The 22,500-nt window shown below is 60.9% G+C and overlaps 2 non-coding genes across 2 annotated transcripts; both read left to right on the top strand.

Annotated features, from left to right (window-relative positions):
- The first annotated feature begins 10,850 nt into the window (after nucleotides 1-10,850).
- Nucleotides 10,851-10,969, top strand: LOC131867888 (5S ribosomal RNA). The gene has a single exon (XR_009366409.1). It is a non-coding gene; the product is annotated as a 5S ribosomal RNA (ribosomal RNA).
- A 7,818-nt stretch (nucleotides 10,970-18,787) lies between these two features.
- Nucleotides 18,788-18,906, top strand: LOC131867914 (5S ribosomal RNA). Its single transcript, XR_009366435.1, has one exon. It is a non-coding gene; the product is annotated as a 5S ribosomal RNA (ribosomal RNA).
- The last annotated feature ends 3,594 nt before the right edge of the window (nucleotides 18,907-22,500 follow it).

The raw sequence follows: 22,500 nt of genomic DNA, 5'->3' as shown, positions 1-22,500 counted from the left end.
CCCGCGATGCGTCCGATACACAGATGGTTCCAAGGCGGCCGAGGAGCCTCACCGCATAGCAATCGGGGGTGCGAGGCGAGGGATGGGGCGGGAAGGCCCCAACGGCTAGACGGAAGAGGCTTCAGGGCCGCCTAGGAATGGTCCAAGCATCGGACACGCTTGGGGCGACTACCAGTGACAGCCCCCTATCCCGCGATGCGTCCGATACGAAGATGGTTCCAAGGCGGCCGAGGAGCCTCACCGCATAGCAATCGGGGTGCGAGGTGGGGGATGCGGCGAGATGGCCCCAACGGCTAGACGGAAGAGGCCACAGGGCCGCGTCGGAATAGTCCAAGCATCGGACGCGCTTGGGGCGACTACCAGTGACAACCCCTTATCCCGCGATGCGTCCGATACGAAGATAGTTCCAAGGCGGCCGAGGAGCCTCACCGCATAGCAATCGGGGTGCGAGGTGGGGGATGCGGCGAGATGGCCCCAACGGCTAGACGGAAGAGGCTGCAGGGCCGCCTCGGAATAGTCCAAGCATCGGACGCGCTTGGGGCCACTACCAGTGACAACCCCTTATCCCGCGATGCGTCCGATACGAAGATAGTTCCAAGGCGGCCGAAGAGCCTCACCGCATAGCAATCGGGGTGCGAGGTGGGGGATGCGGCGAGATGGCCCCAACGGCTAGACGGAAGAGGCCACAGGGCCGCCTCGGAATAGTCCAAGCATCGGACGCGCTTGGGGCGACTACCAGTGACAACCCCTTATCCCGCGATGCGTCCGATACGAAGATAGTTCCCAGGCGGCCGAGGAGCCTCACCGCATAGCAATCGGGGTGCGAGGCGAGGGATGCGGCGAGATGGCCCCAAAGGCTAGACGGAAGAGGCTGCAGGGCTGCCTCGGAATAGTCCAAGCATCGGACGCGCTTGGGGCGACTACCACTGCCAACCCCTTATCCCGCGATGCGTCCGATACACAGATAGTTCCGAGGCGGCCGAGGAGGTGGGGGATGCAGCGAGATGGCCCCAACGGCTAGACGGAAGAGGCTGCAGGGCCGCCTCGGAATAGTCCAAGCATCGGACGCGCTTGGGGCGACTACCAGTGACAACCCCTTATCCCGCGATGCGTCCGATACACAGATAGTTCCGAGGCGGCCAAGGAGCCTCACCGCATAGCAATCGTGGTGCGAGGTGGGGGATGCGGCGAGATGGCCCCAACGGCTAGACGGAAGAGGCTGCAGGGCCGCCTCGGAATGGTCCAAGCATCGGATGCGCTTGGGGCGACTACCACTGCCAACCCCTTATCCCGCGATGCGTCCGATACACAGATAGTTCCAAGGCGGCCGAGGAGCCTCACAGCATAGCAATCAGGGTGCGAGGCGAGGGATGCGGCGAGAAAGCCCCAACGGCTAGAGGGAAGAGGCTTCAGGTCCGCCTCGGAATGGTCCAAGCATCGGACGCGCTTGGGGCGACTACCAGTGACAACCCCTTATCCCGCGACGCGTCCGATACACAGATAGTTCCAAGGCGGCCGAGGAGCCTCACCGCATAGCAATCGGGGTGCGAGGCGAGGGATGCGGCGAGAAGGACCCAACGGCTACACGGAAGAGGCTTCGGGGCCGCCTCGGAATGGTCCAAGCATCGGACGCGCTTGGGGCGACTACCAGTGACAACCCCTTATCCCGCGACGCGTCCGATACACAGATAGTTCCAAGGCGGCCGAGGAGCCTCACCGCATAGCAATCGGGGTGCGAGGCGAGGGATGCGGCGAGAAGGACCCAACGGCTAGACGGAAGAGGCTTCGGGGCCGCCTCGGAATGGTCCAAGCATCGGACGCGCTTGGGGCGACTACCAGTGACAACCCCTTATCCCGCGACGCGTCCGATACACAGATAGTTCCAAGGCGGCCGAGGAGCCTCACCGCATAGCAATCGGGGTGCGAGGCGAGGGATGCGGCGAGAAGGACCCAACGGCTAGACGGAAGAGGCTTCGGGTCCGCCTCGGAATGGTCCAAGCATCGGACGCGCTTGGGGCGACTACCAGTGACAACCCCTTATCCCGCGACGCGTCCGATACACAGATAGTTCCAAGGCGGCCGAGGAGCCTCACCGCATAGCAATCGGGGTGCGAGGCGAGGGATGCGGCGAGAAGGACCCAACGGCTAGACGGAAGAGGCTTCGGGTCCGCCTCGGAATGGTCCAAGCATCGGACGCGCTTGGGGCGACTACCAGTGACAACCCCTTATCCCGCGACGCGTCCGATACACAGATAGTTCCAAGGCGGCCGAGGAGCCTCACCGCATAGCAATCGGGGTGCGAGGCGAGGGATGCGGCGAGAAGGACCCAACGGCTAGACGGAAGAGGCTTCGGGTCCGCCTCGGAATGGTCCAAGCATCGGACGCGCTTGGGGCGACTACCAGTGACAACCCCTTATCCCGCGACGCGTCCGATACACAGATAGTTCCGAGGCGGCCGAGGAGCCTCACCGCATAGCAATCGGGGTGCGAGGCGAAGGATGCGGCGAGAAGGACCCAACGGCTAGACGGAAGAGGCTTCGGGTCCGCCTCGGAATGGTCCAAGCATCGGACGCGCTTGGGGCGACTACCAGTGACAACCCCTTATCCCGCGACGCGTCCGATACACAGATAGTTCCAAGGCGGCCGAGGAGCCTCACCGCATAGCAATCGGGGTGCGAGGCGAGGGATGCGGCGAGAAGGACCCAACGGCTAGACGGAAGAGGCTTCAGGGCCGCCTCGGAATGGTCCAAGCATCGAACGCGCTTGGGGCGACTACCAGTGACAACCCCTTATCCCGCGACGCGTCCGATACACAGATAGTTCCGAGGCGGCCGAGGAGCCTCACCGCATAGCAATCGGGGTGCGAGGCGAGGGATGCGGCGAGAAGGACCCAACGGCTAGACGGAAGAGGCTTCAGGGCCGCCTCGGAATGGTCCAAGCATCGGACGCGCTTGGGGCGACTACCAGTGACAACCCCTTATCCCGCGACGCGTCCGATACACAGATAGTTCCGAGGCGGCCGAGGAGCCTCACCGCATAGCAATCGGGGTGCGAGGCGAGGGATGCGGCGAGAAGGACCCAACGGCTAGACGGAAGAGGCTTCAGGGCCGCCTCGGAATGGTCCAAGCATCGGACGCGCTTGGGGCGACTACCAATGACAACCCCTTATCCCGCGACGCGTCCGATACACAGATAGTTCCGAGGCGGCCGAGGAGCCTCACCGCATAGCAATCGGGGTGCGAGGCGAGGGATGCGGCGAGAAGGACCCAACGGCTAGACGGAAGAGGCTTCAGGGCCGCCTCGGAATGGTCCAAGCATCGGACGCGCTTGGGGCGACTACCAGTGACAACCCCTTATCCCGCGACGCGTCCGATACACAGATAGTTCCGAGGCGGCCGAGGAGCCTCACCGCATAGCAATCGGGGTGCGAGGCGAGGGATGCGGCGAGAAGGACCCAACGGCTAGACGGAAGAGGCTTCAGGGCCGCCTCGGAATGGTCCAAGCATCGGACGCGCTTGGGGCGACTACCGTTGCCAACCCCTTATCCCGCGATGCGTCTGATACACAGATAGTTCCGAGGCGGCCGAGGAGCCTCACCGCATAGCAATCGGGTTGCGAGGCAGATTATTGGGAAGGGAACCCCCTGGGATGCGGCTCAAGCAGTGCCCAAAGGGACTGGAATGCGGAATCACATCGAGAGACCCAAATGCTATACGAGGGCTCAAATCGAATTATCGATTTGGCCACGACATGGACGCATCGGAACGACTACCTTTGCCGAACCACTCGCAATTGCATCCATACCGAAACCAATAGACATTTCCGTTAGAGCCCTCGCATAGCATTCGGGAATCTCGCATGCCCCTCTAAATCGACCAATGCTGGCGCTCAATGAAAATCCGAGCGCTACCACCGTTCGAGCGCCAGCATTGGTCGAGTTAGAGGGGCACGGGGGAGAATGCTCCAGTCAACACCTCCCCTATATAAGTTATTTGTCCGATTCTCGCACAACCGTAGTCTGCCTCGTCGAATCAAACAACGGTCCCAGATTCCGACTTCCGTTCCGTAGAGACCCAAAAGCTAGATGGAGGCTCGCAAGAAAGAGAGTCGGCGCATAGCAATCGGGTTTCTCGAACGTTTAGGGACCGAGCTCACTTGCGGATAGGGCAAAATCCGCCAAGCAACCCAAAAGCTAGACGGGGGCTCGAATCGAATCGCCTAGGCGGCCACAACAACGACGTGTTGGATCGACTACCAGTGCCAAACCATTCAGCAAGACTAGTCTGTGTCGAGGCCGGATAGAGATTCTCAGAGAGCGCCCGCATAGCATTTAGGAGACCTGCCGCGTCCCTCACACTCGACAAATGGTGGTGCACGTTTATAAATCCGAGCGATCCCAACCCTTTCAAGCACCAACATCGGTCGAGATAGAGGGGCACGGAGGGGGCTGCGTGAGACAACACAGTCCCCTATATAAGTTATTTGTCCGATTCTCACACATCCGAAGAATGGTCATCAAATCGGACAACAGCCCAAACTTCCGACTTCCGTCCCAGAAAGCCCAAGAGCTATCTAAAACGTTCATGGCCGGAACTCGATCGCGGCTATACCAGTCCGCCAAGCAACCCAAAAGCTAGACTGGAGCTCTAGTCGAATCACCTCTGTGGCCATTGCAAGGACGTGTTGGAGCGACTACCATTGCCGAACCATTCCGCAGGTCGAGTCCATACCAAGGCCGCATAGAGATTCACGATGAGCTCCTGCATAGCAATCAGGAGACTTGCCGTGTCCATCACAATCGATAAATCCTGGTGCAAGATTTTTGCATCCGAGCGCTCCAACCAGTCGAGCACCAGCATCAATCGACATAAACGGGCACGGGGGGAGGATGCTCGAGAACACTACCTCCCCTATATAAGTTATTTGTCCGATTCTCAAGCAGCCGAAGTCTGGTCATCGAATCGGGTCAAAGACCACAACTTCCGACTTTACCCACAATGCAAGTCATCGAATCGAACATCGGCCCCCGAGTCGGACTCCATGCGTATGTCAGGTCATCGGACCCAAATTCCGCCTTCCTGCGCATGGCGGGCCATCAATATCAACTCGGTCATCGGACCCAAACTCCGCCTTTTTGCGTATGGCACGCCTTCAAATCGGTCATCGGACCCAAATTCCGCCTTCCTGTGCATGGCGGGCCATCAACATCAACTCGGTCATCGGACCCAAATTCCGCCTTTCTGCGCATGGCACGCCATCAACTCGGTCATCGGACCCAAATTCCGCCTTCCTGCGCATGGCAGGTCATCGGACACAAATTCAGACCTCGCCAATATGCCTACGTATCGAATCGGTCATCGGACCCAACTTCCGACTTCATCCATACTGTAGGGTCTTTGAGGTTGGCGCGGTGCGCTCAACCCAGGGAGTCGACCCATCGAAGCATACACCTCCCCTATATAAGCTATTTGTCCGATTCCCACACCTGTGTAGTTTGCACCTCTGACCAGGACATCGACCCCAACTTCCGAACTCGACTGCAACGACGGCACCAGCGCCTTGGTGCGCACCTTGTGACGCACAGTCCCAACATTCGCCTTCCTGCACATGGCAGGTCATCGGACCCAAATTCCGACCTCGCGAGTATGCCTACATATCGAATCGGTCATCGGACCCAACTTCCGACTTCATCCATACCGTAGGGTCTTTGAGGTTGGCGCGGTGCGCTCAACCCGGGGAGTCGACCCAACGAAGCATACACCTCCCCTATATAAGCTATTTGTCCGATTCCCACACCTGTGTAGTTTGCACCTCCGATCAAGACATCGACCCCAACTTCCGAACTCGCCTCCAACGACCGAACCAGCGCCTTGGTGCGCACCTTGCAACGCACAGTGCCAACATTCGCCTTCCTGCACGTGGCAGGTCATCGGACCCAAATTCCGACCTCGCGAGTATGCCTACATATCGAATCGGTCATCGGACCCAACTTCCGACTTCATCCATACCGTAGGGTCTTTGAGGTTGGCGCGGTGCGCTCAACCCGGGGAGTCGACCCAACGAAGCATACACCTCCCCTATATAAGCTATTTGTCCGATTCCCACACCTGTGTAGCTTGCACCTCCGATCAGGACATCGACCCCAACTTCCGAACTCGACTAAAAAGACCGCACCAGCGCCTTGGTGTGCACCTTGCAACGCACAGTGTCAACATTCGCCTTCCTGCACATGGCAGGTCATCGGACCCAAATTCCGACCTCATGAGCATACCTACTAATCGAATCGGTCATCGGACCCAACTTCCGACTTCATCCATACCGTAGGGTCTTTGAGGTTGGCGCGGTGCGCTCAACCTGGGGAGTCGACCCATCGAAGCATACACCTCCCCTATATAAGCTATTTGTCCGATTCCGACACCTGTGTAGTTTGCACCTCCGCTCAGGACATCGACCCCAACTTCCGAACTCGCCTGCAACGACCGAACCAGCGCCTTGGTGCGCACCAAAAGTGCGCACTTTTGGAGGGCACTTTTCTGCGCTCCAAAGGTGCGCACTTTTGGAGGGCACTTTTTGGAGGGCACTTTTCTGCGCTCCAAAGGTGCGCACTTTTGGAGGGCACTTTTTGGAGGGCACTTTTCTGCGCTCCAAAGGTGCGCACTTTTGGAGGGCACTTTTTGGAGGGCACTTTTCTGCGCTCCAAAGGTGCGCACTTTTGGAGGGCACTTTTTGGAGGGCACTTTTCTGCGCTCCAAAGGTGCGCACTTTTGGAGGGCACTTTTTGGAGGGCACTTTTCTGCGCTCCAAAGGTGCGCACTTTTGGAGGGCACTTTTTGGAGGGCACTTTTCTGCGCTCCAAAGGTGCGCACTTTTGGAGGGCACTTTTTGGAGGGCACTTTTCTGCGCTCCAAAGGTGCGCACTTTTGGAGGGCACTTTTTGGAGGGCACTTTTCTGCGCTCCAAAGGTGCGCACTTTTGGAGGGCACTTTTTGGAGGGCACTTTTCTGCGCTCCAAAGGTGCGCACTTTTGGAGGGCACTTTTTGGAGGGCACTTTTCTGCGCTCCAAAGGTGCGCACTTTTGGAGGGCACTTTTGTGCACTCCAAAGGTGCGCACTTTTGGAGGGCACTTTTCCTGTGCTCCAAAGGTGCACACCTAGGTGAGCACCTTCGACCACACCTTGTAGCACACCAAACTCTGACTTTCGACTTCATCCGCAATGCAGGGTCTTTGAGGTTGGCGCAATGCGCACAACCAGGGGAGTCGACCCATCAAACCCAACACCTCCCCTATATAAGCTATTTGTCTGATTCTCATACATGCGTAGCCTGCAGGAGCAATTAGGACATCGACCCCAACTTTCGGCTTCTAAACGAAAACAAGGTCTTTGAGGTTGGTGTAATGCGAACAACTAGGGGAGTCAACCCATCAAACCCAACACCTCCCCTATATAAGCTATTTGTCTGATTCTCATACATGTGTAGTCTACAGGAGCAATTAGGACATCGACCCCAACTTTTGACTTCTTAACGAAAACAAGGTCTTTGAGGTTGACGTAATGCGCACAACCAGGGGAGTCGACCCATCAAACCCAACACCTCCCCTATATAAGCTATTTGTCCGATTCTCATACATGTGTAGCCTGCAGGAGCCATTAGGACATTGACCCCAACTTTTGACTTCTTAACGAAAACAAGGTCTTTGAGGTTGGCGTAATGCGCACAACCAAGGGAGTTGACCCATCAAACCCAACACCTCCCCTATATAAGCTATTTGTCTGATTCTCATACATGTGTAGCCTGCAACAACGATTAGGACATCCACCCCAACTTCTGAATTCGTCTGCGTTGACCGCACCAAAGGTGCACGCCTTGGTGCTCACCAAAATCCGACTTCCGACTTCTTCTGCTATGCGGGGTCTTTGAGGTTGGCGCAGTGCGCACAACCAGGGGAGTCAACCCACCGAATGCAACACCTCCCCTATATAAGCTATTTGTCTGATTCTCATACATGCGTAGACTGCAGCAATGATTAGGACATCCACCCCAACTTTTGACTTCTTAAACAAGACAGGGTCTTTGAAGTTGGTGCAGTGCACACAACCAGGGGAGTCGACCCATCAAACGCAACACCTCCCCTATATAAAGCTATTTGTCCGATTCTCATACGTGTAGTCTGCAGCAGCGATTAGGACATCGACCCCAACTTCCGAATTCGTTTGCATTGACCGCACCAAAGGTGCACGCCTTGGTGTGCACCCTGGAGTGCACTTTGGTGCTCACCTCGGTGCACACTTTGGTGTGCACCTCGGTGTGCACCAAAGGTGCGCACCTTGGAGCGCACCAAAGGTGTACACTTTGGAGCGCACCACATAGGGTCTTTGAGAGGTTGGCGCAGTGCGCACACCAAGGTGGGTGTTGAGGTGCGTGCCGAGGTGGGTGGGTGCTAGGGTGCGCTCCATGGTGGGTGCCAGGGTGGGTGCGTGCTAGGGTGGATTCCAAAGAGGGTCATAGGGTGGGTGCCAAGGTGGGTTGGTGATATAGTGGGTTCAAAGGTGGGTACTAGGGTGGGTTCCAAGGTGGGTCACAAGTTGGGTGCCAGGATGCGTGGGTGTTAGGTTGGGTGCCAAGGTGGGCTCCTGCGTGGGTGGGTGCTAGGGTGGGTTTCAAGGTGGACGCGAGGGCGGGTGCCAAGGTGGGTAACAAGTTGGGTGTTAGGATGGGTGAGTGCTAGAGTGGGTGCCAAGGTGGGTGGGTGCTAAGGTGGATGCCAAGGTGGTTCACAGGGTGGGTGGGTTCTAGGGTGAGTTCCAAGGTGGGTCACAGGTTCAGTGCTAGGGTGGGTGTCAAGGCGGGTGTCGAGGTGCCTGGGTGCTAGGGTGTGGATGCCAATGTGGGTCATAGGGTGGGTACTAGGGTGGGCTGCAATGTGGGTGCCAAGGTGGGTAACATGCTCGGTGGGTTCTAAATTGGGTGCCAGGGTGGGTGTGCACCCACCTTGCCCGAGGTGGGTGCCAAGGTGCCAGTGTGGGTGGGTGCTAAGGTGGATGCCAAGGTGGGTGAGAAGGTGGGTGATAGGTTGAGTGGTAGGATGGGTGGGTGCCAAGATGGGTCACAGGGTGGGTGCAAGGGTGGGTAGGTGCTAGGGTTGGTGTCAGGGTGGGTGGGTGCTAGGTTGGGTTCCAAGGTGGGTGCGAGGGTGAGTGTCAAGGTGGGTCACAGGTTAGGTGCTAGGATGGGTGAGTGCTAGGGTGCAAAGGTGCCAGGGTGGGTGCTAGGATGGGTCGATGCTAGGGTGAGTGGCAAGGTGGGTCCACAAGTGTCAAGGTGGGTGCCGAGGTGGGTGCCAAGTCGGCGACTGCTATGGTGGATGCCAAGGTGGGTCACGGGGTGGGTGCCAAGTTGCTAGGTTGGGTTCCAAGGTGGGTGCCAACGTGGGTGCTAGGGTGCGTGGGTTAAAGGGTGTGTCACAACGTGGGTGCCAGGATGGGTGCGCACCCACACTGGCCAAGACGGGTGCGGGTGCAAGGTTGGGTTCCAAGCCCGGTCACAGGCTGGGTGCTAGGATGGGTGGGTGCCAAGGTGGGCACCAGGGTGGGTGCACCCACCCTGGCCAAGGTGGGTCACGGGGTGGGTCCTAGGGTGGGTAACGGGGTGGGTACTAAGGTGCGTGCCAAGGTGGGTCATAGGGTGGGTGCCAAGGTGGGCACCAGGGTGGGTGTGCACCAACCCTAGCCAGGGTAGGTCACGGGGTGGTTGTCGGGGTGGGCGTCAAGGAGCCAAGGTGGGTGGCAAGTAGCCAAGTTGCGTGCCAAGGTGGGTGTCGGGGTGGGTGCCAAGGATCCAAGGTGGGTGCCAAGGAACCAAGGTGGGTGTCTGGGTGGGTGCCGAGGTGGGAGCCAGGGTGGGTCCCAAGGTGAGTGCAAAGGTGGGTGCCAGGGTCAAGGTGAGTGCCAATGTGGGTTCCAAGGTGCCAGGGTCAGGGTGAGTGCCAATGTGGGTTCAAAGGTGCTAAGTTGGGTGCGAGGTTGGGTGCGAGGGTGGGTGGGTGCCAAGGTGTGCTAGGTGGAAGCCCGGGTGGGTCGGCATCCCATGGGTGTCGAGTTGGGTGCCTGATGGGTGCTTCTTGTCAAGTTTTAGTCGTCGGGACTCATTTCGAGCCTTAGAGGTCGTTTCTTGTCCGGTTGCCCTGTCTTCGACCTGGGAACCCAATTTTGGTCCTCGGGTCCCATTTTTTTTTGTCTCGCATCCCACTTTTGGCCTGTGGCCTTTTCGGGGTCGATTCTCGTTTTGGGCATCAGAGCATGTTTCTTCTCCTAAAACCCAATATTTGTTTATTAAGTCTCGGAACACATTTTTGTTCTCGTGGACCCATCATGGGTCTTGGAACGCATTTGTGGTCCTTGGGTCCCATTTTGCATCCCGAAACTTGTGTTTTGGTGCTTGATCCCTATTTTGGGTGCCCACCTTGCACCAAGTGCGCACCCGGGGCAAACCGAGCGCCTTGGTGCACCGGGGCAAGATCGAGCGTGCACCCGAGGCGCCCCGAACATGCACCAAGGTGCACTCGGCCCACATGTGAGCGCAGGTCGTTGCGCCCGAGGTGGTGTGTGGGCACCGCGTTGCAGACGGGACACTGCACGCACACGACGCCCCCTCCAGGTGCACGCACGTAGGCCGGGCCGGGTGCACACCCGACGCCCTAGCAAGGTGCGCGCACCCGGGCAGGGCTCACACTTGGCGAACGGGGCGCACTTCGCGAGGGAGGGTGTGCACCTCGACGGGGGTGGGTGGCCGGGGTGGATTCGCACGTGGGTCGCGGTTTGCTAAGTACACACTGCGACAAGCTCATAACGGGTGCGATCATACCAGCATTAGTGCACCGGATCCCATCAGAACTCCGCAGTTAAGCGCGCTTGGGCCGGAGTAGTACTGGGATGGGTGACCTCCCGGGAAGTCCCGGTGTTGCACCCTTTTTTAGTTTTTCGCCGGGCGTCGCAATGCTATTTGAATAAACCTTTTGCCCGTTTGCGTTCTCGTCGGGGCCGGGCCGGGCCGGGGTGCGCTGCCCGCACTACCGCGCGCGCGGGGGCGACACCGAGCGCGCACCCGAGGCGCCCCGAGCACACAGGCCACGGTGCAACCCGGGCGTTGTGCGCGCACCCCGGTGCGCCCGAGGTGCTGCGCGCGCACCCAGGTGAAATCGGTGTGCACCTCGGCCAGTGCGCGCTCGGTCGAGTCGCGCACGTTGGCCAAGGTGCACGGTGATGTTTCTTACTCTAAGGTTCCGCACCAGACGCCCGGGACAGGTGAGCGAAGCTGGGCGGGGCCGGGTGCGCGGCCGGGGCAGGTGCACGCAGCTGGAGAGAGCTTTGGAGCACACTTCGGAGCGCACCAATGATGCGCTCCATTCAAAAGTTTCCTGAAAAGGCAAAAAAAGTTGAGATTATAGAATTTCCCACTTGAGAGATTGTAAAAAAAAAAAATTTAAAATGAAGGAAACGCGGGTGCCAAGGTGTGCGCAGCCCAGCCAAGGTGTGCGCACCAAGGCGCCCACCCTGGCGAAGGTGCACGCAAGGTGCGCACCCGAGGCAAACCGGACAATTAACCCAACTTTCGACTTCGCGCGCACCTTGGAGCGCACTTCGGAGCGCTCCTTGGTGCGCACCAATCTTGGGCACCTCGGAGTGCACCATGGCGCCCACCAAGGTGCGCACCCGGGGCAAACCGAGCTCCGACTTCGTGCGCACCTTGGAGCGCACGAAAGGTGCGCACCATGGCGCCCACCAAGGTGCGCAGCCCAGCCAAGGCGTGCGCATCAAGGTGCGCACCCTGGCGAAGGTGCGCACCCGGGGCAAACCGAGCTCCGACTTCGTGCGCACCTTGGAGCGCACAAAAGGTGCGCAACCCAGCCAAGGTGTGCGCACCCCGGTCAAACCGAGCTCCGAATCGTGCGCACCAGAGGTGCACGCCATCGTGCGCACCTTGGAGCACACTTCGGAGCCCTCCTTGGTGCGCGCCGATGTTGCGCACCTCGGAGCGCACCCGGGGAAAACAATGCAATTAACCCGACTTTCGACTTCGTGGGCACCTCGGAGCGCTCTCGGGTTCGCACCTCGGAGCACACCGAGGTGCGCACCTTTGATGCGCTGCCTTCACCAATTTCCAGAAAAGGCAAGAAAACATTGAGAAGGTGTGCGCACCGAGGTGCCCACCCTGGCGAAGGTGCACGCGAGGTGCGCACCCGGGGCAAACCGGGCTCCGACTTCGTGCACGCCGCACCTTGGAGCACACTTCGGAGCGCTCCTTGGTGCGCACCAGGGCGCGCAACCCAGCCGAGGTGCCCACCCCGGCGAAGGTGCACGCGAGGTGCGCACCCGGGGCAAACCGGGCTCCGACTTCGTGCACGCCATGGTGCCCACCGCGGCGAAGGTGCACGCGAGGTGCGCACCCGGGGCAAACCGGGCTCCGACTTCGTGCACGCCGCACCTTGGAGCACACTTCGGAGCGCTCCTTGGTGCGCACCATGGTGCCCACCAGGGCGCGCAACCCCGCCGAAGGTGCACGCGAGGTGCGCACCCGGGGCAAACCGGGCTCCGACTTCGTGCACGCCGCACCTTGGAGCACACTTCGGAGCGCTCCTTGGTGCGCACCATGGTGCCCACCAGGGCGCGCAACCCCGCCGAAGGTGCACGCGAGGTGCGCACCCGGGGCAAACCGGGCTCCGACTTCGTGCACGCCATGGTGCGCACCGCGGCGAAGGTGCGCACCCGGGGCAAACCGGGCTCCGACTTCGTGCACGCCGCACCTTGGAGCACACTTCGGAGCGCTCCTTGGTGCGCACCAGGGCGCGCAACCCAGCCGAGGTGCCCACCCCGGCGAAGGTGCACGCGAGGTGCGTACCCGGGGCAAACCGGGCTCCGACTTCGTGCACGCCGCACCTTGGAGCACACTTCGGAGCGCTCCTTGGTGCGCACCATGGTGCCCACCAGGCCGCGCAACCCAGCCAAGGTGTGCGCACCAAGGTGCACGCGAGGTGCGCACCCGGGGCAAACCGGGGTCCGACTTCGTGCACGCCGCACCTTGGAGCACACATCGGGGCGCTCCCGGGTTCGCACCGGCGTTGCGCACCGTGGTGGGCACCTCGGAGCACACCAAGGTGGGCAGCGAGGTGCGCACCTTTGATGCGATGCCTTCACTAATTTCCATAAAAGGCAAAAAAAAAACGAGATTTTAAAATTTCCGTTTTGAAAGATAGTGAGAAAAAGGGAATGCTGGTGCCATCTTGAGCCCGCCCTGGTGCGCAGCCCAGCCAAGGTGTGCGCACCAAGGTGCCCACCCTGGCGAAGGTGCGCGCCCGGGCAATTAATCCAACTTCCAACTTCGCGCGCGCCAGGGTGGGAGCGCACCCAACAACCGGGCCTGGGAAGAGCCAATGCGAGAAACCCCACCAAACGCTCTGACAAAAAAAGAGGGGGCGCTCCAGTAACCCCGCTTCGGAGCGCACCCTGGGCAAACCCAGCCAAGGTGCCCACCCCGGCCAAGGTGCAGGCGAGGTGCGCACCCGGGGCAAACCGGGCTCCGACAACGTGCACGCCGCACCTTGGAGCACACTTCGTAGCGCTCCCGGGTGCGCACCTCAGAGCACACCAAGGTGGGCAGCGAGGTGCGCACCTTTGATGCGCTGCCTTCACTAATTTCCAGAAAAGGCAAAAAAAAAAGGAGATTTTAAAATTTCCGTTTTGAAAGATAGTGAAAAAAACGGAACGCGCGTGCCATCTTGAGCCCGCCCTGGTGCGCAGCCCAGGTAAGGTGCCCACCCTGGCAAAGGTGCGCACCCGGGCAATTAACCCTACTTCCGACTTCGTGCGCGCCAGGGTGGCAACCGGGCCTCGGAAGAGCCAATGCGAGAAACCCCACCAAACGCTCCGACAAAAAAAGAGGCGGCGCTCCAATAACCCCGCTTCGGAGCGCAGCCGGGGCAAACCCAGCCAAGGTGCCCACCCCGACGAAGGTGCACGCGAGGTGCGCACCCGGGGCAAACCGGGCTCCGACAACGTGCACGCAGCACCTTGGAGCACACTTCGAAGCACTCCCGGGTGCCCACCGGCGTTGCGCACCGTGGTGGGCAGCGAGGTGCGCACCTTTGATGCGCTGCCTTCACTAATTTCCAGAAAAAGGCAAAAAAAAATGAGATTTTAAAATTTCCGTTTTGAAAGATAGTGAAAAAAAAGGAACGCGGGTGCCATCTTGAGCCCGCCCTGGTGCGCAGCCCAGGCAAGGCATGCGCACCAAGGTGCCCACCCGAGGTGCACACCCGGGGCAAACCGGGCTCCGACTTCGTGCAGGCCGCACCTTGGAGCACACTTCGGAGCGCTCCTTGGTGCGCACCATGGTGCCCACCAGGGCGCGCAACCCAGCCAAGGTCTGCACACCAAGGTGCCCACCCCGGCGAAGGTGCACGCGAGGTGCGCACCCGGGGCAAACCGGGCTCCGACTTCGTGCACGCCATGGTGCCCACCGCGGCGAAGGTGCACGCGAGGTGCGCACCCGGGGCAAACCGGGCTCCGACTTCGTGCACGCCGCACCTTGGAGCACACTTCGGAGCGCTCCTTGGTGCGCACCATGGTGCCCACCAGGGCGCGCAACCCAGCCAAGGTGTGCGCACCAAGGTGCACGCGAGGTGCGCACCCGGGGCAAACCGGGGTCCGACTTCGTGCACGCCGCACCTTGGAGCACACATCGGAGCGCTCCCAGGTTCGCACCAGCGTTGCGCACCTTTGATGCGCTGCCTTCACTAATTTCAAGAAAAGGCAAAAAAAAACGAGATTTTAAAATTTCCGTTCTGAAAGATAGTGAAAAAAACGGAACGCGGGTGCCATCTTGAGCCCTTCCTGGTGCGCAGCCCAGGCAAGTTGTGCGCACCAAGGTGCCCACCCTGGCGGAGGTGCGCGCCCGGGGCAATCCGGGCTCCGACTTCGTGCACTGCATGGTGCCCACCAAGGCGCGCAACCCAGCCAAGGTGCCCACCGCAGCGAAGGTGCACGCGAGGTGCGCACCCGAGGTGCACACCCGGGGCAAACCGGGCTCCGACTTCGTGCACGCCGCACCTTGGAGCACACTTCAGAGCGCTCCTTGGTGCGCACCAGGGCGCGCAACCCAGCCGAGGTGCCCACCCCGGCGAAGGTGCACGCGAGGTGCGCACCCGGGGCAAACCGGGCTCCGACTTCGTGCACGCCATGGTGCCCACCGCGGCGAAGGTGCGCACCCGGGGCAAACCGGGCTCCGACTTCGTGCACGCCGCACCTTGGAGCACACTTCGGAGCGCTCCTTGGTGCGCACCATGGTGCCCACCAGGCCGCGCAACCCAGCCAAGGTGTGCGCACCAAGGTGCACGCGAGGTGCGCACCCGGGGCAAACCGGGGTCCGACTTCGTGCACGCCGCACCTTGGAGCACACATCGGGGCGCTCCCGGGTTCGCACCGGCGTTGCGCACCGTGGTGGGCACCTCGGAGCACACCAAGGTGGGCAGCGAGGTGCGCACCTTTGATGCGATGCCTTCACTAATTTCCATAAAAGGCAAAAAAAAAACGAGATTTTAAAATTTCCGTTTTGAAAGATAGTGAGAAAAAGGGAATGCTGGTGCCATCTTGAGCCCGCCCTGGTGCGCAGCCCAGCCAAGGTTTGCGCACCAAGGTGCCCACCCTGGCGAAGGTGCGCGCCCGGGCAATTAACCCAACTTCCAACTTCGCGCGCGCCAGGGTGGGAGCGCACCCAACAACCGGGCCTGGGAAGAGCCAATGCGAGAAACCCCACCAAACTCTCTGACAAAAAAAGAGGGGGCGCTCCAGTAACCCCGCTTCGGAGCGCACCCTGGGCAAACCCAGCCAAGGTGCCCACCCCGGCCAAGGTGCAGGCGAGGTGCGCACCCGGGGCAAACCGGGCTCCGACAACGTGCACGCCGCACCTTGGAGCACACTTCGTAGCGCTCCCGGGTGCGCACCTCAGAGCACACCAAGGTGGGCAGCGAGGTGCGCACCTTTGATGCGCTGCCTTCACTAATTTCCAGAAAAGGCAAAAAAAAAAGGAGATTTTAAAATTTCCGTTTTGAAAGATAGTGAAAAAAACGGAACGCGCGTGCCATCTTGAGCCCGCCCTGGTGCGCAGCCCAGGTAAGGTGCCACCCTGGCAAAGGTGCGCACCCGGGCAATTAACCCTACTTCCGACTTCGTGCGCGCCAGGGTGGCAACCGGGCCTCGGAAGAGCCAATGCGAGAAACCCCACCAAACGCTCCGACAAAAAAAGAGGCGGCGCTCCAATAACCCCGCTTCGGAGCGCAGCCGGGGCAAACCAAGCCAAGGTGCCCACCCCGACGAAGGTGCACGCGAGGTGCGCACCCGGGGCAAACCGGGCTCCGACAACGTGCACGCAGCACCTTGGAGCACACTTCGAAGCACTCCCGGGTGCCCACCGGCGTTGCGCACCGTGGTGGGCAGCGAGGTGCGCACCTTTGATGCGCTGCCTTCACTAATTTCCAGAAAAAGGCAAAAAAAAATGAGATTTTAAAATTTCCGTTTTGAAAGATAGTGAAAAAAAAGGAACGCGGGTGCCATCTTGAGCCCGCCCTGGTGCGCAGCCCAGGCAAGGCATGCGCACCAAGGTGCCCACCCGAGGTGCACACCCGGGGCAAACCGGGCTCCGACTTCGTGCAGGCCGCACCTTGGAGCACACTTCGGAGCGCTCCTTGGTGCGCACCATGGTGCCCACCAGGGCGCACCCGAGGCAAACCGGGCTCCGACTTCGTGCACGCCGCACCTTGGAGCACACATCGGAGCGCTCCCAGGTTCGCACCAGCGTTGCGCACCTTTGATGCGCTGCCTTCACTAATTTCCAGAAAAGGCAAAAAAAAACGATATTTTAAAATTTCCGTTCTGAAAGATAGTGAAAAAAACGGAACGCGGGTGCCATCTTGAGCCCTTCCTGATGCGCAGCCCAGGCAAGTTGTGCGCACCAAGGTGCCCACCCTGGCGGAGGTGCGCGCCCGGGGCAAACCGGGCTCCGACTTCGTGCACTGCATGGTGCCCACCAAGGCGCGCAACCCAGCCAAGGTGCCCACCGCAGCGAAGGTGCACGCGAGGTGCGCACCCGAGGTGCACACCCGGGGCAAACCGGGCTCCGACTTCGTGCACGCCGCACCTTGGAGCACACTTCAGAGCGCTCCTTGGTACGCACCAGGGCGCGCAACCCAGCCAAGGTGCTCACCCCGGCGAAGGTGCACGCGAGGTGCGCACCCGGGGCAAACCGGGCTCGGACTTCGTGCACGCCGCACCTTGGAGCACACATCGGAGCGCTCCCGGGTTCGCACCAGCATTGCGCACCTTTGATGCGCTGCCTTCACTAATTTCCAGAAAAGGCAAAAAAAAGAAAAAAATGAGATTTTAAAATTTCCGTTTTGAAAGATAGTGAAAAAAACGGAACGCGGGTGCCATCTTGAGCCCGCCCTGGTGTGCAGCCCAGGCAAGTTGTGCGCACCAAGGCACCCACCCTGGCCAAGGTGGGTCACGGGGTGGGTCCTAGGGTGGGTAACGGGGTGGGTACTAAGGTGCGTGCCAAGGTGGGTCATAGGGTGGGTGCCAAGGTGGGCACCAGGGTGGGTGTGCACCAACCCTAGCCAGGGTAGGTCACGGGGTGGTTGTCGGGGTGGGCGTCAAGGAGCCAAGGTGGGTGGCAAGTAGCCAAGTTGCGTGCCAAGGTGGGTGTCGGGGTGGGTGCCAAGGATCCAAGGTGGGTGCCAAGGAACCAAGGTGGGTGTCTGGGTGGGTGCCGAGGTGGGAGCCAGGGTGGGTCCCAAGGTGAGTGCAAAGGTGGGTGCCAGGGTCAAGGTGAGTGCCAATGTGGGTTCCAAGGTGCCAGGGTCAGGGTGAGTGCCAATGTGGGTTCAAAGGTGCTAAGTTGGGTGCGAGGTTGGGTGCGAGGGTGGGTGGGTGCCAAGGTGTGCTAGGTGGAAGCCCGGGTGGGTCGGCATCCCATGGGTGTCGAGTTGGGTGCCTGATGGGTGCTTCTTGTCAAGTTTTAGTCGTCGGGACTCATTTCGAGCCTTAGAGGTCGTTTCTTGTCCGGTTGCCCTGTCTTCGACCTGGGAACCCAATTTTGGTCCTCGGGTCCCATTTTTTTTTGTCTCGCATCCCACTTTTGGCCTGTGGCCTTTTCGGGGTCGATTCTCGTTTTGGGCATCAGAGCATGTTTCTTCTCCTAAAACCCAATATTTGTTTATTAAGTCTCGGAACACATTTTTGTTCTCGTGGACCCATCATGGGTCTTGGAACGCATTTGTGGTCCTTGGGTCCCATTTTGCATCCCGAAACTTGTGTTTTGGTGCTTGATCCCTATTTTGGGTGCCCACCTTGCACCAAGTGCGCACCCGGGGCAAACCGAGCGCCTTGGTGCACCGGGGCAAGATCGAGCGTGCACCCGAGGCGCCCCGAACATGCACCAAGGTGCACTCGGCCCACATGTGAGCGCAGGTCGTTGCGCCCGAGGTGGTGTGTGGGCACCGCGTTGCAGACGGGACACTGCACGCACACGACGCCCCCTACAGGTGCACGCACGTAGGCCGGGCCGGGTGCACACCCGACGCCCTAGCAAGGTGCGCGCACCCGGGCAGGGCTCACACTTGGCGAACGGGGCGCACTTCGCGAGGGAGGGTGTGCACCTCGACGGGGGTGGGTGGCCCGGGGTGGATTCGCACGTGGGTCGCGGTTTGCTAAGTACACACTGCGACAAGCTCATAACGGGTGCGATCATACCAGCGTTAGTGCACCGGATCCCATCAGAACTCCGCAGTTAAGCGCGCTTGGGCCGGAGTAGTACTGGGATGGGTGACCTCCCGGGAAGTCCCGGTGTTGCACCCTTTTTTAGTTTTTCGCCGGGCATCGCAATGCTATTTGAATAAACCTTTTGCCCGTTTGCGTTCTCGTCGGGGCCGGGCCGGGCCGGGGTGCGCTGCCCGCACTACCGCGCGCGCGGGGGCGACACCGAGCGCGCACCCGAGGCGCCCCGAGCACACAGGCCACGGTGCAACCCGGGCGTTGTGCGCGCACCCCGGTGCGCCCGAGGTGCTGCGCGCGCACCCAGGTGAAATCGGTGTGCACCTCGGCCAGTGCGCGCTCGGTCGAGTCGCGCACGTTGGCCAAGGTGCACGGTGATGTTTCTTACTCTAAGGTTCCGCACCAGACGCCCGGGACAGGTGAGCGAAGCTGGGCGGGGCCGGGTGCGCGGCCGGGGCAGGTGCACGCAGCTGGAGAGAGCTTTGGAGCACACTTCGGAGCGCACCAATGATGCGCTCCATTCAAAAGTTTCCTGAAAAGGCAAAAAAAGTTGAGATTATAGAATTTCCCACTTGAGAGATTGTAAAAAAAAAAAATTTAAAATGAAGGAAACGCGGGTGCCAAGGTGTGCGCAGCCCAGCCAAGGTGTGCGCACCAAGGCGCCCACCCTGGCGAAGGTGCACGCAAGGTGCGCACCCGAGGCAAACCGGACAATTAACCCAACTTTCGACTTCGCGCGCACCTTGGAGCGCACTTCGGAGCGCTCCTTGGTGCGCACCAATCTTGGGCACCTCGGAGTGCACCATGGCGCCCACCAAGGTGCGCACCCGGGGCAAACCGAGCTCCGACTTCGTGCGCACCTTGGAGCGCACGAAAGGTGCGCACCATGGCGCCCACCAAGGTGCGCAGCCCAGCCAAGGCGTGCGCATCAAGGTGCGCACCCTGGCGAAGGTGCGCACCCGGGGCAAACCGAGCTCCGACTTCGTGCGCACCTTGGAGCGCACAAAAGGTGCGCAACCCAGCCAAGGTGTGCGCACCCCGGTCAAACCGAGCTCCGAATCGTGCGCACCAGAGGTGCACGCCATCGTGCGCACCTTGGAGCACACTTCGGAGCCCTCCTTGGTGCGCGCCGATGTTGCGCACCTCGGAGCGCACCCGGGGAAAACAATGCAATTAACCCGACTTTCGACTTCGTGGGCACCTCGGAGCGCTCTCGGGTTCGCACCTCGGAGCACACCGAGGTGCGCACCTTTGATGCGCTGCCTTCACCAATTTCCAGAAAAGGCAAGAAAACATTGAGAAGGTGTGCGCACCGAGGTGCCCACCCTGGCGAAGGTGCACGCGAGGTGCGCACCCGGGGCAAACCGGGCTCCGACTTCGTGCACGCCGCACCTTGGAGCACACTTCGGAGCGCTCCTTGGTGCGCACCAGGGCGCGCAACCCAGCCGAGGTGCCCACCCCGGCGAAGGTGCACGCGAGGTGCGCACCCGGGGCAAACCGGGCTCCGACTTCGTGCACGCCATGGTGCCCACCGCGGCGAAGGTGCACGCGAGGTGCGCACCCGGGGCAAACCGGGCTCCGACTTCGTGCACGCCGCACCTTGGAGCACACTTCGGAGCGCTCCTTGGTGCGCACCATGGTGCCCACCAGGGCGCGCAACCCCGCCGAAGGTGCACGCGAGGTGCGCACCCGGGGCAAACCGGGCTCCGACTTCGTGCACGCCGCACCTTGGAGCACACTTCGGAGCGCTCCTTGGTGCGCACCATGGTGCCCACCAGGGCGCGCAACCCCGCCGAAGGTGCACGCGAGGTGCGCACCCGGGGCAAACCGGGCTCCGACTTCGTGCACGCCGCACCTTGGAGCACACTTCGGAGCGCTCCTTGGTGCGCACCAGGGCGCGCAACCCAGCCGAGGTGCCCACCCCGGCGAAGGTGCACGCGAGGTGCGTACCCGGGGCAAACCGGGCTCCGACTTCGTGCACGCCGCACCTTGGAGCACACTTCGGAGCGCTCCTTGGTGCGCACCATGGTGCCCACCAGGCCGCGCAACCCAGCCAAGGTGTGCGCACCAAGGTGCACGCGAGGTGCGCACCCGGGGCAAACCGGGGTCCGACTTTGTGCACGCCGCACCTTGGAGCACACATCGGGGCGCTCCCGGGTTCGCACCGGCGTTGCGCACCGTGGTGGGCACCTCGGAGCACACCAAGGTGGGCAGCGAGGTGCGCACCTTTGATGCGATGCCTTCACTAATTTCCATAAAAGGCAAAAAAAAAACGAGATTTTAAAATTTCCATTTTGAAAGATAGTGAGAAAAAGGGAATGCTGGTGCCATCTTGAGCCCGCCCTGGTGCGCAGCCCAGCCAAGGTGTGCGCACCAAGGTGCCCACCCTGGCGAAGGTGCGCGCCCGGGCAATTAACCCAACTTCCAACTTCGCGCGCGCCAGGGTGGGAGCGCACCCAACAACCGGGCCTGGGAAGAGCCAATGCGAGAAACCCCACCAAACGCTCTGACAAAAAAAGAGGGGGCGCTCCAGTAACCCCGCTTCGGAGCGCACCCTGGGCAAACCCAGCCAAGGTGCCCACCCCGGCCAAGGTGCAGGCGAGGTGCGCACCCGGGGCAAACCGGGCTCCGACAACGTGCACGCCGCACCTTGGAGCACACTTCGTAGCGCTCCCGGGTGCGCACCTCAGAGCACACCAAGGTGGGCAGCGAGGTGCGCACCTTTGATGCGCTGCCTTCACTAATTTCCAGAAAAGGCAAAAAAAAAAGGAGATTTTAAAATTTCCGTTTTGAAAGATAGTGAAAAAAACGGAACGCGCGTGCCATCTTGAGCCCGCCCTGGTGCGCAGCCCAGGTAAGGTGCCCACCCTGGCAAAGGTGCGCACCCGGGCAATTAACCCTACTTCCGACTTCGTGCGCGCCAGGGTGGCAACCGGGCCTCGGAAGAGCCAATGCGAGAAACCCCACCAAACGCTCCGACAAAAAAAGAGGCGGCGCTCCAATAACCCCGCTTCGGAGCGCAGCCGGGGCAAACCCAGCCAAGGTGCCCACCCCGACGAAGGTGCACGCGAGGTGCGCACCCGGGGCAAACCGGGCTCCGACAACGTGCACGCAGCACCTTGGAGCACACTTCGAAGCACTCCCGGGTGCCCACCGGCGTTGCGCACCGTGGTGGGCAGCGAGGTGCGCACCTTTGATGCGCTGCCTTCACTAATTTCCAGAAAAAGGCAAAAAAAAATGAGATTTTAAAATTTCCGTTTTGAAAGATAGTGAAAAAAAAGGAACGCGGGTGCCATCTTGAGCCCGCCCTGGTGCGCAGCCCAGGCAAGGCATGCGCACCAAGGTGCCCACCCGAGGTGCACACCCGGGGCAAACCGGGCTCCGACTTCGTGCAGGCCGCACCTTGGAGCACACTTCGGAGCGCTCCTTGGTGCGCACCATGGTGCCCACCAGGGCGCGCAACCCAGCCAAGGTCTGCACACCAAGGTGCCCACCCCGGCGAAGGTGCACGCGAGGTGCGCACCCGGGGCAAACCGGGCTCCGACTTCGTGCACGCCATGGTGCCCACCGCGGCGAAGGTGCACGCGAGGTGCGCACCCGGGGCAAACCGGGCTCCGACTTCGTGCACGCCGCACCTTGGAGCACACTTCGGAGCGCTCCTTGGTGCGCACCATGGTG

Source organism: Cryptomeria japonica, unplaced genomic scaffold, assembly GCF_030272615.1.
Source record: "Cryptomeria japonica unplaced genomic scaffold, Sugi_1.0 HiC_scaffold_189, whole genome shotgun sequence".
NCBI classification, from domain to species: Eukaryota; Viridiplantae; Streptophyta; class Pinopsida; order Cupressales; family Cupressaceae; genus Cryptomeria; species Cryptomeria japonica.
This window is presented reverse-complemented; position numbering and strand designations above follow the sequence as displayed.